We start from the raw sequence: 17,194 nt of genomic DNA, 5'->3' as shown, positions 1-17,194 counted from the left end.
AAGACCAAACAAGCATGTTATGGTTCAAAGCAAATGAAGTGCTTGTTGGGATTATGTAGAATATGATGACTTCAATCCATCATATTAGACCTTGAATTGAATATATATCATGAGCAAGTTCAAACAATTGAACTTGGTTTAGTCACATTTCAACAATGAATGCACGTATCGATACGAAATTTCAACATGGTTACAACGAAAAACCATGTATGTAGCTTGAAAAGGAAAAGAGATCCAACAAGTTTCATTGACTCGATATCAAGGAGTCAACGCTTTACAACAATGCAATCGTCCAAATCACAATGCAATAATCAACGTAGAGAAACAATATTGAACGTTGATAAAGCAACAATTTCGAGTGAAGTCACATGCGTAACAAACGACACATGTATAAATATGAATTCATCAAGAATGAAACAAATGAGCATTCACTATTACGAAAGAAAATTTTTGTGATGCAATGATCATTAGGGGGAGTAAAAGTATGAAAGTCTACTCACTATATGCAAAAAGTCGAAATTTCAACAAAAGAAATCTAAGGACTTTACCTGGAATTTCGCGTGATAATCGTTTGTTAGTTGACATTACCATGGAATGTCGAACATAGCGTAATCGCCATAAATGAAATAGGGGGAATGCGGAGACGTGTGACTTCTTTTGCAATGCCCATAGTTGTGAGTCTCATTAGACCTAGTATCGATCGTTATGAAACCTTGTTTCAACGTACCTCAGCATGATTTGTGTTGCTTGCAGGATCACTTGGCAAATTGCCGCATTTCGATCCGTAGTTCTCCCGCTGACAGGATTAGCATCGTTGTTGTCGTGACCATTTGTGGTTTTCCCCAAGGCCTTGCCTCGAAAATCGTGTGTGATGTACTTCGACGTCCACTGACGTATAGTTTAAGTTTCATGTATACCTGTTCACTAGCGTTTCGTTCTGCGTAGAATATGATGTGCTCCGACATCCGTTGATGTATAATTTGAGTTTCATGTATACTCGTGCGCACTAGCATTTCGTTCCGCGTAGGTTACCTGCTCTGGTAAGTAAGATAGCATAGACGACATAATATAATGGCGTTTACGCGAGTTAATAGTCGCAGTTTCTAAGTGAGGACCTTTAATGAGTTTCGACATCAGTTTTCCAAGGGTCCTAAATGCATGTTATCCAAAACTCTCAAAGTTTTGCTTACTATATGTAATCGTTTCATGTACCGTGTATTCCAACACAACACTTGTGTATGTTTAAAACCAAAATTGTTGACTCAATGTTTTCGGCAACGGTTGGAAACCCATATTCAGTCCTAGGCGTTCTGTATGTGTCCAAGTCTTAATAATCTAAGTTCCCAGAGGAAAGTAAGGTCAAAGCCTAGGTATCTCTACAAGAACCTAACTCGCTAAAACCTATAGCTCTGATACCAATCTGTCACACCCCGAAAAATCAGAGCTGGCGTGACTGGACCGGTATCTTCATTGCACAGCGGAAGCAAATAAGCTAAGACTTCTAGATAATGAACGCCGCTAAGTACTCGAATTCCCATGGGTTCTCCTATTCCAACCGTTCCATAGTTTTGAAAATGCAACCTGAGAAAGAACATGCGAAAAAAATCAACATAAAGTTGAGCGAGTTCATAGTTTGTTTTGAAAAGATTCAAAAGAAATCTTTTTGATAACCGGTTTTAAAGTTTTTGAGAAAATATAGTAAAAGCATTTTCTTGGCATGATATATGAGAACTGTGAGTCTAGCCCATGAGAGTGTTTGTGCATTGCACGAGAGAGAATGGGCCAAGCCCACACGAACCTTTGCAAGCAGGATCAGCGCTTCCTCTTACTTAGGTATAACTTGAAAAACGTTACCAACATTTGTAATTCATGTATTTGTGAGTTTCCATCAAATGAATCTTATGAATACATGAAAGTTTTAGTGTTGTAAATGGGTATGTAAAGCGTCTATGAACAGGTTGATCGTTAATGTTTCGCGAGAACATTAACGTATGCGGCGACATAGGAAGTACTCAACCTGTGTAGACGGTTTTTAGTGTCGAATCACCTCGACTGTGTCGAATAACCTCGACTGTGTGAATCACTTCGACTGTGTCGAATCACCTCGACTGTGTGAATCACCTCGACTGTGTCGAATAACCTCGACTGTGTCGAATCCCCTTGACTGTGTCGAATCACCTCGACTGTGTCGAATCACCTCGACTGTGTCGCCCGTACCCATTAGAAAATCATGCACGTTTCATAAATATGCGCGAGTTTTGTAAAACCGGTATGTTTGATCGAAATCATTCGTAAACCATTTAAGTTCCTTAAAATTCATTCGCAACACGGTTTAGAAATATGAGTTTTCGTTCATCGAAAAGTTGTTTATTTATTTTTTTTTTTTTTTGCAAAACTTGCATGTCTTTCCACCCCCGAAAACATTTATAAAAATGTAAAACAGTAAAAAGTGGGGGTTATGAACTCACCTGGATGTTCCTGTGCAATGCTAGCCTAGCGTGGTTCCGAAGTGTTGTTCCAAGAAAGTGAATTAGCTAGCGTGCATCTATAGTATTCCTAACAGGGAATAACTTATCAGTTTTCTAATTTAAACGTAGTTAAACTACGTGTTCGAGCTCTACCGAATCGTTAACTAACGATTCTATAAAGGTGTTGTTAGTTTGACTATGAATAATCAATCGATGGTTATTTGATCCCGTTTATAATCGGGATAATACTAAGTCGTGGAAACGACTTAGTTTTCCGAAAGATTTAGGATATATATTTATATATATGAATATAAATACTTACGAAGTCGTCGTGGTTAGAAATACGTAACTCGATAATGGTACGTAACTCGAAACGTCGTATGTTATTCGGTAATATACCGTTGTAGTTCTCGTAGGATTGAATTAAATAAATACATATATATACATACATATATATATTCGAAAACTTGACACTTAAAACGAATATAAATAATTATATTCACTTTACAAGAATTCGGATTCTAAACGTTGGAAAGAAATGTAAATAGTTATATTAATAATATACGACTTCCGAATATTAAACGTTTGAAATAAATAGAAACTTCATACATATTTTATAAAATTATTCCAAGTAACTCGAATTATCGGCTTTTTGAAATAGATATAAATAATTATATTTATTTCGATGAAATATCGGTTTTTCGTTAACTTGTAACGTCGTAAAAATAAAATGTCTTTTTATTTATTCCATTAGAAAGACTCGGATTTCAACAAGTGCCGTTTAGCAATATAATTATGTTTTGGTTTCAGATTTTTACAAAAATCGGACAGAGTTTCCTCTGTTTTTGGAATAACCCGACAATAAAAAGTCGTCGTATTTTCTTTTCAAAACTCAACCAATAAATCAACAAACACGATATATATATATATATATAACTTTTCGCAAATTTTGCAAGAATCGTAAATAAATCTCTAATGTATAAACTTTTGACCGGTCGAGCTCGATTCGCGTAGTAAAAAAAAAGATCTAGAAACTATAACGATCTATACTAATTTCGCGTCGGTAAACTTTACCGGGTCTCGTGTTAACTGTTTGTTGACCCGACAGTTGACCGTTGACGGCCTGTTGACCCGAGTTAACTGCCGTTGACTACGGTTTACTGTTGCTGACTCAGTTTGACCGAGCTTTGACCACGGTTGACCTGCCTTGACTGTTTGACCAAAGCTCGAAACTTAACCGAGATACGAGCCGAGACCCGAACCTGCTTGTTGACCTGCTGTGACTGTCTTTGACCGAACCGAGTCTCAACCGAGTGAACCGTAACACCCGAATTCCATCCGAGTCCAACCCGAAGCCTAAACCGAGACCAAAACCAAACCGGAATTCTGAACTGAGTGAACCCGAACTTGGTACGAGCCTTCAAGAGCTGAATCGTACCCGCCTGAGTCGGAGCTCCGGAACCCACACATCAGCCGGTATCACCCGCATCACAAACGGAGCTTGTCGGACACGACAACGTCGTTGTCATCGAACAGCAGTGACAAATCATCATCATCATCAACTACATCTCGTCGCCATCTTCAACATCATCGTCGTCATTGAAGGAATACGGCCGGAGCCGGTCCGACCTGGACATCGAGTGAGAGAGAACGAGAGGGGGGGTTGTCGGAGCACGTCGACCGAAGAGGTCGTCGGATAAGCTCGCCGGCCATCGTCGGCTTGCCGGCTCCTCACTTGGGTCCGCCAGACTTGAAAATGAGAGGATAAGAGAGGGTGTTGGCTGTGGTGTAGGTGTTTGAGGAAGATGGTGTTGAAAGGGGATAAGGTTTTCTCCATTTGTTTTCTGTGTAGAAGATATCGAGAGAGAGGGTTAGAGAGGATAAGGTTGCAAACCAAAAGTGAGAGGGTAAAGGGAGTGGTGTGCGTGTGTTTTTGTTTTGTAAACTGAGGGTTTTCTAAATTGTCATATCTTGTCTGTGTGTATATGTTTGCTAAAAAGTCATGTTTGAATGAAAATATCTAAGCATGCCTATAGGTTGAGTGTATCAGTGAATGATCAAGTAAGGGGTATTTAATAAAATATTATTATTGTAAGACAATTCAAGAATATGTGTAATATTTTTTTTTTCTTGTCTTTTGTGTCCTTATAATGTCGACAGTATGGTTTTTAAAGAAAGAAAAGGAGTTTGGAAGTAGCATGTTTTTTTACCACAAGTTTCATGGTATGGTGGTATGGTGTAATACAAACCATACTCATTCTATCTTTGAATAATAAATTATAAAAATTTTGATATCTACTAAATTATAACTTGGGTCTTTAACAAAAACTTGTAAATAAGGTAAAACTAAAATTGATCTTTAATCTCCTTAGTAAGTTTAATAAGGTCAGTTTTGTAAGTCTTAAGCTTTTACATTTGGTTACGCGATTTAATGATAACCATTTATAAGAATAACAAATTAAATCAAATACATGGGATTTATAGTTGTGCATATCTGTATGTTTAAGTTATTCGTATAAAATTCGTATTTGTCGGCATTGTCAATATTTTGTACGGTATCAGTTCGTTACCGTGTAATGTTTCGCAGATTTCCCGAAAATCACCATATGCGCACTGTAGCGACAGATAAGCGTTCCTAGGCATAACAAGGGCCTAATTAAGTTAATTCGTGTTTTAAACACTATTTGTTATCGCCTAAACATTTGTTAATCGTGTAATTAGAAGTCATTAATTACCGGTTGTCACATAACAAGGTTATCAGGTTTAACAAGATCAGCATATACAACTAAGTTAACATACTTAACCGGATTACCACATTTAACTGAGTCACATACTTAACAGGGTTGCGTGCTCAACTTAACAGAGTTAACATAACACATACAACTTGGTTAATGAGGTTAACTTAACTACGTTAATCAATCTAACATACAAGGTTTACAGTCACATAATACCAATCGAAATCACTAAAGGGCCGAAAACCAAGCTTGGGCCGAAAACCAAGCTTGGGCCGAAATCACTTATGGCCGAAATCTATTTGGCCGAAATCACTTATGCAGCGAAAACCATTGGGCCGAAATCAAACTTGGACGAAAACACATTGGGCCGAAAACACTTGTGTGTTTTCGTGGGGAACAGGGATTTCGTGGGGGTTTTCGCCAGCTACAACAATCATCATCATCACCAGTTACGTTACCAAAACATAATCTCAATAATCATCATCGGCAGCAGTTACATCGTTACATCATACAAACAATATTCAATGACTGTAAGTTGTGATCATCTAGTAGTCGGCATATGTGTAAACATAGATCCATTATCTGAATTTAATTTACTATCATACTATTAACATAACGAGATCATCAACATTAATCGAACACAAACGATAGTATCAAACAGCCGATCTATCTACATGCATCCATCCATTCAGTTTTACAATCGGTGCTCGTATCATCTGACTAATCAAACGAGAACCGTAACATGATCACATAGCATCCACTATACAGTCTAACATATGCATACAAACATGAAATCATTCACAGTTCAAACAATAGTGCAACTAACCGTGAGGATAGATGATAGATCACAAGATTGATTAGAGGAAAGGATAAAGCCTTGTGGTTGCCGTCGCACGAGTGAGTAAGGTTCTAGGGTTTGCGATTAAACTCTAGTCGTAAGGGTTATAACAGAATATCATAGTTCGCTACTGGGCCAAAGCCCAGTTTGTTTTCGTTGGGTAGCAGTGGACGAAAACACCAAGGTGTTTTCACCACATGGTGTTTTCGTGGGTGAGGGTTTTCAAATGAATGTTTTCGGCTAGAGTTCATGTTTACTAATAATTATATACTCACACAACATACACTAGCAATATACAACTATATATCCATAAAGGCACGTATGTTGTACACAAATAAAACATATCATTCATTACACGATTTAACATATTACAAACGTGTTCCGTTGCGAAACAATTAGTCGTGTAAACAAACAATCCAAACAATTACGTGTAATAAATGCGAAGATAGAAATCGTGGAAATTCGAGTTGTCACACACTTTCAAGAACTTCATGGACTGTCGTCCAAGTACGTTCAGTGGCACGGAAGGAGCAGTGGGACTACTCCATTGGTTTGAGAAGCTCGAGTCAGTGTTCGAGATGTGTGAATGCCCTGAGGCTCGCAGGGTCAAGTACGCCACTGGTACGTTGGAAGGAATCGCACTAACCTGGTGAAACGCGCAAGTTCAGATTCTAGGGTTGGCAGCTGCTAACGCCACCCCTTGGAACGATTTTAAGGAACTCATCAAACGAGAATACTGCACGCGTGATGACATCCACAAGTTGGAGGATGAGTTTTACCACCTGAAAATGACGGGGTCAGAAATTGAAGCCTACACGAAACGGTCGAATGAACTGGCCATCTTATGTCCAACCATGGTGGACCCTCCAATCAAGCGTATCGAATTGTACCTCAAGGGTCTAGCCTCAGAGATTCAGAGCCATGTTACATCGGCAAACCTAGACAACAACCAATACATCCAGCGTCTTGCTCACCGCCTTACAGATCAGGCAGTGGAACAGAACAAGCTACCCAAACGCATCAGTACTACCACTCCAGCTGCTACTTCTGCTACACCCAGCGACAACAAACGAAAATGGGATGGGGATTCCAGCAGGGGATCAGCTTCCGTTCAGTCACAAGCACAGTAGCGCAAGATAAACGACTACCAGAATCCGAGCCAACAACCATCAGGCAGTCAGGGGCAGGGTGGATATCGGGTATTTCACCCACTATGTAATAAGTGCAACAGACACCACAGTGGACGGTGTCGTAAGGAACGTTGTCAGAGATGCCTCAAGTTAGGGCATGAAGCTAAAGACTGCAGGAGTGCGCGACCTGTGAATCAGAACCAGCAACCACAATTACCAGCTCCACAGAATCAACAGCAGCAGCCACAGCGTGGAAACCGGGGGTGTTTCCAGTGTGGGGCAGAAGGTCATTTCAAACGTGATTGTCCCCAGTTAAACCAGGGGTCGTGCTTTCGTGCTGGGTCAGGGTAACGGGAACAACAACAACGGGGGAAACAACAACAACGGCAACGAAGCTAGGGGTCGTGCTTTCGTGCTGGGTCAGGGTGACGCAAGGAATGATCCCAATGTGGTTATGGGTAAGTTTCTTCTCGACGATATTTATGTTACTGTCTTATTTGATTCGGGTGCGGATACAAGTTATATATCGTTAAAAGTGAGTAAAATGTTAAAACGTACACCCACACTTCTAAACGCCAAACATGTCGTAGAGTTAGCAAATGGTAAGAGTCTAGAAGCCACGCATGTAGTCAGGGGTTGTAATATTGTCTTAGCCGGTCAAGCGTTCTCCATCGACCTTATTCCCATAGTCTTGGGAAGCTTCGATATCGTTATAGGGATGGATTGGTTATCCCAACATAAGGCAGAGATCTTATGTAGCGAGAAGATCGTACGTATTCCTCGTTCTAGTCAAGAACCCCTCGAAGTTCAAGGCGACAAGAGTGGTGCTGTGGTTGGCATCATCTCCTTCTTGAAGGCTCAGAAATGGTTACGAAAGGGTCACACTGCTATTCTGGCACTTGTCACTGATGCAGCAGCGAGGGAAAAGAAATTGGAGGATATTCCAGTTGTACGCGACTTCCCTCAGGTGTTTCCTGAAGATTTACCAGGTCTACCGCCTCATCGTCAGGTCGAATTTCAAATCGAGCTCGCTCCAGGAGCAGCACCCATAGCTCGAGCACCGTATCGTTTAGCTCCATCAGAGTTGGAAGAACTCTCTACACAGCTACAAGAGCTTTTGGAAAAGGGCTTTATTCGTCCAAGCTCTTCGCCTTGGGGAGCTCCAGTGTTATTCGTGAAAAAGAAGGACGGTACCTTCAGGATGTGCATAGACTACCGAGAACTCAACAAGGTGACGGTGAAGAACCGTTACCCTCTTCCACGCATAGACGACTTATTCGACCAGTTGCAAGGGTCGTGCTACTACTCCAAGATAGACTTAAGGTCGGGTTACCATCAGCTGAGAGTCCGAGAGGAGGACGTCTCCAAGACAGCATTTAGAACTCGCTACGGTCACTACGAGTTTCTTGTCATGCCATTCGGGTTAACGAACGCGCCTGCCGTATTTATGGATCTTATGAACACGGTGTGCAAACCGTATCTTGACAAGTTTGTGATTGTTTTCATTGACGACATTCTGATCTACTCCAAGAGTCAGGAGGAACACGAGCAGCATTTACGGCTTATCTTGGAACTTCTTCGAAAGGAACAGCTGTACGCCAAGTTCTCGAAATGTGACTTCTGGCTTCGTGAAGTCCATTTCCTAGGCCACGTGGTAAACAAGGATGGGATTCATGTTGATCCATCCAAGGTAGATTCGATCAGGAACTGGCCTGCACCGCGTACACCAATGGAAATACGCCAATTCTTGGGTTTGGCGGGTTATTACAGGCGATTCATCAAAGACTTTTCAAAGATTGCACAGCCGCTTACACTACTGACACAGAAGGGTGTCACCTACCGTTGGGGTAATACTCAGGAAACCGCTTTTCAACACTTAAAGGATAGACTTTGCAGTGCACCTATCCTCTCATTGCCAGAGGGCACAGACGACTTCGTGGTTTACTGTGATGCATCCATTCAGGGTCTTGGATGTGTATTAATGCAGCGCGACAAAGTCATTGCCTATTCTTCGCGCCAACTCAAGGTTCATGAACGGAACTACACGACACACGATTTAGAGCTGGGAGCTGTTGTTTTCGCACTTAAGATATGGCGACACTACCTGTACAGTACCAAGTGCACTATTTACACCGATCACAGGAGTCTCGAGCATATCCTTAAGCAAAAGGATTTGAACATGCGTCAACGACGATAGGTCGAACTTTTGAACGATTACGAATGCGCCATCAAGTACCATCCAGGCAAAGCCAATGTTGTGGCTGACGCCCTCAGTCGGAAAGACACTCTACCTAGACGCGTACAAGCACTACAGCTTACGATTCAGTCTAGTCTCCCTGCACAGATACGAGATGCTCAGGTAGAAGCATTGAAACCAGGAAACGTAAGGGCTGAGGCCCTATGCGGCTCGAGGCAATGATTAGAACAAAAGGAAGACGGCGCCTACTACGCAACGGGGCGTATTTGGGTCCCACTTTATGGCGGTTTACGAGAGCTTGTGATGGATGAAGCACACAAGTCTCGCTACTCTATACATCCAGGTTCGGATAAGATGTACCACGACATCAGGGCGACGTATTGGTGGCCTAGCATGAAGGCCCACATTGCCACTTATATCGGCAAATGCTTGACCTGTGCAAGAGTCAAGGCAGAATATCAGAAACCAGCAGGCTTACTTCAGCAACCCAAGATACCACAATGGAAATGGGAGGAAATTTCCATAGATTTTGTTACAAGCCTACCTAGATCTCAACGTGGTAACGATACTATTTGGGTGATCGTGGATCGACTCACCAAGTCTGCTCACTTCTTGGCAATCAAAGAAACGGACAAGTTTTCCACACTTGCAGACATATACTTGAAGGAAGTAGTCTCAAGGCACGGGGTGCCCACCTCTATCATTTCGGATCGCGATGCACGATTCACTTCAGAGCTATGGCAAGCAATGCACAAAGCTTTTGGCTCACAGTTAGACATGAGCACAGTATATCACCCTCAGACGGATGGACAATCTGAACGCACGATAGAAACTCTAGAAGACATGCTTCGGGCATGTGTTATCGATTTCGGCAACTGCTGGGAAAAGCATCTCCCTTTGGTGGAGTTCTCGTATAATAACAGCTATCACACCAGCATCCAAGCCGCTCCATTCGAGGCATTGTATGGGCGTAAATGCCGGTCACCTCTCTGTTGGGCAGAGGTGGGGGATAGTCAGATCACGGGTCCAGAACTTATAGTGGACACCACGGAAAAGATTACACAGATAAGGCAACGCATGGCGGCAGCACGCGACCGTCAGAAAAGCTACGCGGATAAGCATAGGAAGCCATTGGAATTTCTGGTCGGGGACCGGGTTTTACTCAAAGTCTCACCCTAGAAGGGTATGGTCCGTTTTGGCAAACGAGGCAAGCTCAATCCGCGGTATGTTGGACCGTTCGAGATCATAGAAAGAATAGGCAAAGTAGCCTGCAGACTAAACCTGCCAGCTGAACTCGGTGTAGTTCACAACGTTTTTCACGTGTCGAATCTGAAGAAGTGCTTGTCAGATGAGACCCTCATAATTCCTTTGAAAGAGCTCACTATCGACGAACAGTTGCACTTCGTCGAGGAACCAGTTGAAATCACGGACCGGGATGTTAAGTTCCTCAAACACAAGAGAATCCCTCTTGTCCGAGTTCGTTGGAACTCCAAACGTGGCCCAGAGTACACCTGGGAACGTGAAGACCAGATGACAGAAAAGTATCCCCAGTTATTCGAAACCAATACAACCACTACTGAGGCTGAAGCTACTACTGCGGAATTTCGGGACGAAATTCCAGATCAACGGGGGGAGGATGTGACACCTCAGGAAAACCAGTGAACGATACAACTTACCTAGCTTCCTCAGTGAGTGCGTACCAAATTTCGGGACGAAATTTCTTTTAAGTTGGGGATAATGTGACAACTCGTATTTCGAACTTATCTTGTGTGACATTACGTGTTTATGTGAACTTTACTAATTGAATGAATGCGTGATTATGTGATATGTGATTGTGTATATTTTTACATGAACCGAATATTTATCCAACTACACAAACCCAATCGGCCCATGTACATTTGGCCGACTCGAGACCAAGAGGCAACCCAATGATGGGTTCGGCCCATCCCCCTAATCGCATAACACATGAGGTGTTGTAAACATCTCCCATTTTTACAAAACATACACAAGTTCACAAACCCTACACACCCTCCTTCTCTCTCTCTTGAAGCCGGCGACAACTCTCTTGCAACTCGAGAGCTTACGGGTTTTTAATCTTCGAATCCGGTTAGTGTATGTTTACTGATTTCATGTTTAATATGTGTGGCTATGTTATGATATTATTGTTAATCGGATTACATGATCGATTAGGGTTTATACTAGTGACTCGGATCATATATTGTATGATATTATGAATGCATGATAACCGGATCGGAGGCTACTGTTATTGTTATTGTTCTTGTTGTAAAGTGGTCCGAATATATGCTTGTTAACCGGCTGTAATGATTGTGTTTTGCAATTAAGATTTAGGTTGCATGATAGTTAAATAATTCGGTTTATGTGTGAATGATGATTTCGATGGTTACTGTTCTTGTGGGTGATGAAGATGTTATGAATGTGTTTGAATATGGAATGATTATCGATTTGATCTGATTTTCGAAATTGCTAAGTTGTTAGCTGAAATTACGGAATAATTGTTACTGATTAATTAAGGAAATCTGTTACACTTTGTCTCGACACGGGTTGCGAGTCGAGAACCCTTAGTCTCGACTCGAGACCACATTACCGGCACAGAGCAGCACAAACCGAGACCACGGTTGCGGGTCCGGTTGCGACTCAAGACCGTGTAGTCTCGACTAGACCATGACAACTCGAGATCTCCTTTGTTGCGACTCGAGACTTCGAAACCAGTACACCTCGAGACCGACTAGTCTCGACTCGAGACCGTGAACACTTGCACACTATTGGACTTTCACTGTTACGAGCCCAATTGATTGGGCCGGATACTCGGACTTCGTTATTTACGTAACTGTTCCTGCTAATGCTCATACGTGAATTGCCATGATTATACTTGTGTACATTATGTGTAGAACATACGTGCTATATTCGAATACGAACCTGACTTGTATGATAACCATGCTAGGACGTGGTTGATCACCATATAGCTTGATTTACTTTCTGTGTATCTGCCGAGCAAACCAAGGTGAGTTCACACAGCCAAGGCATGGGGTTCCCAGGGTGGGAATGGGATTGGATGATTTATTTGCGCATACTCAGATGATAGATGTTTATGGTCCTCAGGGTGAGGATGGTAAATGATAAGATACGGCTAGACTAGTATACTAATTGAACTGATCTTTGCACACACGCCGGGGTTGGCCGCGATATTATGACTGATCTTCGCACACATTCCTTGGAAAGGCCGCGAACTATATACTAAAACTTCGCACACATGCCAGGGTGGCCGCGATACAAATATACATAGTCTAGAATACTTGAGAACTTTCCCTAATCTTCGCATACATGCCTAGAGGGCTGCGATACGAACTAATACGATACATGACTAAACGAACGAACATAATGCTACTCATACTGTTACAATTACTGAACTTACTTTCTGTGAACTCGCTCAACTAGTTGTTGACTCTCTGCTGCATGCCTTGCAGGACCTTAGGTACCTATGGAGCTTACACAGGGAGGAGCAGGTCGTTGTGGGCATGGAACATGAATGCTTATTAAACGTTTATGACATTACACACTTAATACTTATGTTTGGGTTTTTACATTTATGCTTCCGCTACACTTGATTATGTTGGTTTTGATAAACACCTTTCGTATTGATGGATAACTATTACTACTTATTTACATGTTCAATATGATTGGTGGCTTGATCCTGGTCATGTCACGCCTCCAAGCGGTGGTACTTCGCGGGTGGATTTTGGGGGTATGACAGCAGTCTTCCCTATCATATATCGAGACGCTCCACTGTCCATAATCCAACGTGAGACTAATCTCGGAAGATCCTGCACATATCACAAAAATGACTCAAACACTTCAATAAAAATACCGATACATGCTTCGCGATCAAGGAAGCTCCGGCAATTCAAACTGCTTAGTCAAACATTGTGTCCACCCAAGCCTCATCAGTCTTGGGTGTAACCTTGACACTTTTAACTCTCGCAATTTGAATTTTAAAGTTTTCAGCCTTCAGAGGTGGAAAATTTGCATCATAATCAATTGGAATTGAATCCTCATAAGGTGAAATCTTTTTCTCAGTTTTAGGTTTCCAAACTCATTGAGATAATGCTACCCGTTTGTAAAACTGGTCATTTTTAGTTACCACTTTCTTTACGGGTTTATTTTTTACTTTGGTGTTGTCATTTTTCACACTCTTTTTCTCAACAACTACTTGTGCATTACCCATTTCATCAATTTTCTTCTTTTGAATCTTCACAGCTTCAGTCTTAGGCTTCACATTGGTACACTTTCGTGCAATGTGACCAACTTGATTACATCTGAAGCATGTTCGAGTATTAGTTACCTGACTCGTGCCTTCAGACTAAGACTGTGAAGCTCTCTTCTCAAAGAACTCTTCATTTGATTTTGAAAAAATCTCTTTCTCTTCATCAGCAAGTGAACTCGAACTGTTCACAAACTTTTTCTTTTCAACAAACCTTTTGTTTTGAACATTTCTTCTCTGATAATTCCTACTACCCTGATAACCACCCGACCAATTGTTTCGATTTTTGTTATTATTAAAACGTGGTGGAACAACAGGTTTCTTGTAGTATGATTTATCTTTTTCAAAGTTCATTTCTCTCTTTGTTTGACTCATACTGTTCACTTCTGACAATTCAACTTCAACCAACTTGAAAACATTTGTTAACTTTTTCACATTCACATTAACAATTGGAAACTCTGAATCCGAAAACAACTTATCAGATCCCGACATCTTGTACATGACAAGAGTAGGTTCATCATTTAAATTGTTTTTGGATTTTTGTTTCGGAATGTATTTGTCTAGAAAACATCCATCATCTTCAGCTGAATCAGACATCAAAACACTTTCAGCTGTGCTCTTAATGATCTCTGTCTGAACACTATTATCAGATGATGAAGAAGAAAATGTAACATCAATGTTATCAGGAAGTTTAACTTCATTCTCTTCCTCAATTTCAACTAACCCAGATTGCTTTTTCGTATAATTTTCAAGAATTGGTGGTGGAACTTGATGAAAACCCACCCCAGTTCCATCTAAATACACATCTTCGCCTGCTTTGTTTTTCCCGATGGGTTTGGGAACAATGTGTTGCAAAACAAAGCTTGCGGAGTTGTAACTGTTAAGCTTCAACTGGATTCGCTCATTTTCAATTTCAACCTCTTGAACTTTAAGTTTCAGTTTAGCGATTTCATCCAGTTGTTCGTTGATTGATTCTTCTTTTATCCTAAGCACGGCTTTTAGTTGAATATTTTCTTTATATGTTTTACCGTTTCTGTCATCATTATCTTTCATTGTGTTTTTTAGCTTCTCAAATTTCTCAGTAATTTGATGATTTTCAACAACTAACTTTTCATTTTCTTGTCTAATTCTTTCATGATCAGTTTTATCATTTTCAATTTTGTTAGTTAACTCTTTTATCCGTTCAGTTGAAGCTTTCACCATCTTGTCACGATCAAGAATTTGATCCTCAACGCTTCTGACTTTCGCTGTCAGATCATCAACCTTCTTACCGTTGAGATACGTGACCGTATTACAAAATTTGCATTCTTTAATGCAATTTTTGCAATCAACATCCCCATTGACTTTCTTACCTGATTCAGTCATTGACGTGTTTGAACTGACCTGGCTTTTAGACTCAGAGACGGATTTAGAATCTACCTCAATCGCCTTAGCTGCAGCACCTTGTCAGCCATTTTTCCGAGGTTTTCAGCAGTCAACTCCTGAGTAGTGTCAATGATTCCAGTATCAACTTTTTTTTACTTCTCTTTCTCTTCTTTCTCCTTCTTCTCTTTCTCTTCCTCGTCTCCAGTTCCCCACCATTTATTCTGCCAATAATCATCATCATCTTTTAACTCTTTGATTATGGCCTCTAAATCAAGAGTGTTATGATCAATAGCAATGTTTCCATATGGATCAAGATAACACTCCCTGTCTAGATCCCATCTATTTGTTCTTTTTGCTTCCGAAAAGCTACCAGATATTCTGATCATTCTGTTTGTGGCCAACAACCTTCTGTAATTATAATTCTGTTCTTTAGTTCTGTTGTCTTTCCACGGAACAGGTTCATTCTTTGCCATGAAAGCGTAACCAACCGCATCTTGCTCTGGTAATAGTTCACTCCACTCATAACCCTCATCATCATAAATCACCGCAAGAGCTCTAGATTTCTCTTTGTTCTCTTCAATCTGCTTCATTCTTGGCAGTCCGATTTGTTTTGATGATATATCGCCTTCTTGTAGTAATCTTCTCTGAACGGGTTCTCTGATTCATCAGCATATGCGTTTCTGCATTCACGCTTGAAGTGACCTTTCTGCTTACACTTAAAGCACGTCACCTTAGACTTATCAAAGCCCAACTTGGTAGAAGGTCCACCAATTGATTTTCTGCCGGTTATTTCCATGAAACGCTATGCTCGACGAACAGCACTGGCCATGCACCGCCTTATGTCAATCAGTTCCATTTCTTCAGGATCTATTTGATCATAATCCTCTTTTGTTAGGTTGGTGTTGCCTATCTTCCCTGCTACAAGGCTTTCATAGGATTCTAAAACTGACGCAAGGAAAACCATCTGCTGCTTAGCCGACTCCTCGCTGAAATTCTGAGCGTTCTTCATGTCTACAACGATGTTGCAGTGAAACAAATTCTTTGCATCAGCTTGGTTAGAATTTGATGAAGACCCATTGTGATAACCACTGTGATGTCCACTGTTTTTGACTTTCTTTGTTTGCCGTAGAGACATTCTCAGCAGAAAACGCAGTTTTGGGAGAATTGTTCTTTGGCATCATGCTCTTTGGATAATACAAATCCAAGTTCTGCTGGTGTGATGAGTGATTGACTTTGTATGTTTTCTTTAGTTCCAGCTCGTGACTTTCAAGTCTCTCAATCAACAAATCTACAGTAAGATCTGCAGGCTTGATCGTATTCTTCAGCATCAATGCATAGTACTGCCAATCCATTTCATCCGGTAATGAATCAAACAGCTTGTCAAGTAGCTCTTCTTGAGGATAAGAAATTTCATGTCTCGCTAGTTCCAGTTTTAGATGCCCAAACCTCTCAATCATTTTACAGACTGAGTCATTCTTTAAACACCCAAACAGATCAAACTCCTTTTTAAGCAGTTTCTTTTTGTTTTTCATAATTTCTTTACTTCCTAAACATTTGTTTTTCAACTTTTCCCAGAGATCTTTAGAACTAGAGTATTCGATTAGAGAGATTATATCTTCACGAACAGATTGAAACAGCAACGCAATACATTTCTGCTCAGCGACAAACGATTCTATCTCATCAGATGTTGATAAAGTTTCACCCTTTTTGCTTCCAGCATCATATCCATTTGAGACTCTTCCAGCTAGGAAATGCAAAAGCCATCAACCAATCTTCGAATTTCTTTGCCCACTGACTATACTCCTCAATAGCCATCAACTTCGGTGGTTTGTTTTAAGTTCCGAAAGCACTTTCAACTTCCAAAGCATCCGATAATTTCTTCTTTGCATTTGGCGGGTTCTCATTGTTGTTGCTTGAAGATCTATCGTCTCCCGAATTTTCAGCAAAAGCATACATGTCGCTAAACGGGTTCATGAAAATGTCATCCATCTTGAGTGTACCTGAAAAATCAGCAAACACTTAGAAAAATTTTCGAAATTTTGAGAAACAGTGATTTCGAGCAAAATTAGCTATTTCGAGCGAAATCAACGAACAATGTTGAGCGAAATCAAATAGTATGGTTCGAGCGAAATCAGTTTTTGATTGATTTCGAGCGAAATCAGCTAATGTCCTTCCGAGCGAA

Source organism: Helianthus annuus, chromosome 12, assembly GCF_002127325.2.
Source record: "Helianthus annuus cultivar XRQ/B chromosome 12, HanXRQr2.0-SUNRISE, whole genome shotgun sequence".
NCBI lineage: Eukaryota > Viridiplantae > Streptophyta > Magnoliopsida > Asterales > Asteraceae > Helianthus > Helianthus annuus.
Note: the sequence above shows the minus strand (reverse complement) of the source record.